The 2,500-nt window shown below is 47.8% G+C and overlaps 1 protein-coding gene across 1 annotated transcript in view; it reads left to right on the forward strand.

Moving 5' to 3' along the window:
- LOC122254924 (EF-hand domain-containing protein D2 homolog) overlaps positions 1-2,500 on the forward strand; it is a 24,040-nt gene that overhangs the window by 15,453 nt on the left and 6,087 nt on the right. The gene's annotated exons all lie outside the window — the stretch shown is intronic.

A 2,500-nucleotide genomic window follows, 5' to 3' on the forward strand; every position in this document is an offset into this window, starting at 1 on the left:
GGGAAGGGGAGGGGGGGGGGGGAAGAGGGAAGGGAGGGGGGGGGGAGAGAGAGAGGGAGGGGGAGGGAGAGGAAGGGAAGTAAGGGGGAGAGAGAGGATGGGAACAAGAGATGAGAGGAAGGGAGGGACCTCCGGGAGAGGCGTTGTTGGCCGTAGCGAAGGAAATGTGGGTTGTCTCTATTTTGGTTACATTACTTATGTTGTAGTGTTTAGTTTTTGTTAGGTTATGTAGAAGGTAAAGTGCATCAATCAAATTATTATGGAAAGTTTTTGTATGTCGATGTAAGTTTTATATTTGGGGGTTAGGTTAACATTACTTAACAAACGCGGGGCCGCGAAGACAGGAAAACGAAAAGGAGAGAAAACTAGTTTTTGACATTTTGTTGTTATCGTTATTTTTGTTCGTTATCATTATTATTACTATTATTATTAATATTATTACTATTATTGATATTGCTAGTACTGTTACTATTATCATATTATTATTATCATAAGTTGTGAAGTTTCTCCCTCACTCTCTCCCTCACTCTCTCCCTCTGTCTCTCTCTCTTTATCTCTGTCTCTCTTTCTTTATCTCTCTGTCTCTCTTTCTCTCTCTGTCTCTCCCTCTCTCTTTCTCTCTCTGTCTCTCTCTGTCTCTCCCTCTCTCTTTCTCTCTCTCTCTCTCCCCCCCTCTCTCTCCTCCCCTCCCTCCCCCCCCTCTCCCCTCCCCCCCCACCCCCCCCTCCCCCTCCTCTTAATATAAAAATATGATTCAGTTATATCTGTTTATCTATGATAGTCATCTTATCTATTCCATATCTGATGATACAGTTGGATAAGGGACGACGCCAAGATGAAGACTTATTAAGATTTATTTCCTACTTCGCCTGTCTTATCAACATTCATAAGCAATCATTTTAATTACTACGTTTGCTTGCTGTTATGCCCCGACAACATAACCTCTCTTGATTTGAAACAAGTCCCCGTAATTAGTGCGTAGATAAGAATAGAAATAGATTAGAATGAAAGTCGTCACTCGCTTGCTTCGTCTGTCATTCCATACTAGTGACAGTTTGTCCTCGTGTCGTACGGATAGTGTCGTCTCACGTGGGTGGTCACCAGTTATTCGTCTATGGGGAAAAGAAAAGTCTTCTACTTAATAAGATTCGCACACGCGCCGTGGGTGAGGTAGTTAGGTCCTTGAAATCTGACCCCGTTATCGTGCGCTCGGACCTCGTTAGTGTGGCTCTGGGAGGATGTTTACAGTCATTACCTCGAGACAAGACGGAGGCTTCCGGTGTGATACTAGGCAGGGGGTAATTGAGGGGGTGGGGGGGGTGGGGGGGGGGGGGGGGGGGGGAGTGGGAGGCACAGCACAGATCCGCAAGGACCAGGGGGGGGGTAGGGGGGGGAGGCGCAAGGGACGACGGAGAGAGATGAGACGGGATAGATGATCGTTTTGACAGATAGGAAGATAGACGCGATGACAAGAGGGTTTAGATGAAAAAAAACAGACTAACAAACTGCTGCCTTTTTTATTTTTGTTTACCGGCGTAATAGAAAATAATGTCTAAAATAAACACACACACACACACTCTTTCTCCCTCCCCCCCTCCCCCCCCTCCTCCTCCTCCTCCTCCTCCTCGAACCTTCCTTCGTTACCTTCACTTAGGTGACGTCACGAAGTCCCAGGAAACCCCCAGTATACGTCAGCTGATTGGTCTCATTATCTGTATTCTCTCCTCCTTGCTTCTCCCCCGGTTCTTTCACTTTCTCTGATCGTGTCTTTCGTTGCGGGCTCTTTATTTTTTTTACTTTCGCCTTCGCCTCTCTCTCTCTCTCTCTCTCTCTCTCTCTCTCTCTCTCTCTCTCTCTCTCTCTCTCTCTCTCTCTTTCTCTTGTCTCTGGTCTCTCTGTCTCTATGTCTCTCTCTCTATCTCTCTCCATCTCTCTTATCTCTCTCTCTCTCTCTCCATCTCTCTTATCTCTCTCTCTCTCTCTCTCTCTCTCTCTCCCTCGTCTACACACCTATGTCCTCTCTCTCCCTTTCCTCTTACCCTCTTCACCCTCTTTCCCCTCTCCCCTCTCTCCCCTTTACATCTATCCCCTACTCCCCCTTTCCCCTCTCTCCCTCTTCCTCCCGTCCCTCCCCGTCCCTCTTCCTCCTTCCCTCCGTCTCCGTTCACTCCCTCTTTCCGTCTTTTCCTTCCTCAATCACGTGTTCTCTCTCCCCTCATTCTCCTTATTGCTGCCTCTCTTTTCGCCTCCCCTCAACCGCGGCTCTGTAGTGGATGCTGTGATAGCCCTTTGGAGGACCTCCTTCTCTTCGACACTCTTTCTTCCCATTTATCTCTTTATCCTTCGTCCTCTCTTCCTCCTCCCCTGCTCTTCTATCCTTCCTTCCCTTCCTCTTCATGTCCGTTGTTTTATTCATCCGTCTATTCCTCCTTCCTCCTACCTTCTTCTTTTTCTTTTTTCTCCCCCCCCCCACCTCCCGCCTTCCTCTTCCTCTCCCTCT

The sequence above is a fragment of the Penaeus japonicus genome, unplaced genomic scaffold, assembly GCF_977035675.1.
Source record: "Penaeus japonicus unplaced genomic scaffold, GWHDUDI00000001_assembly GWHDUDI00000016, whole genome shotgun sequence".
Taxonomy (NCBI): domain Eukaryota; kingdom Metazoa; phylum Arthropoda; class Malacostraca; order Decapoda; family Penaeidae; genus Penaeus; species Penaeus japonicus.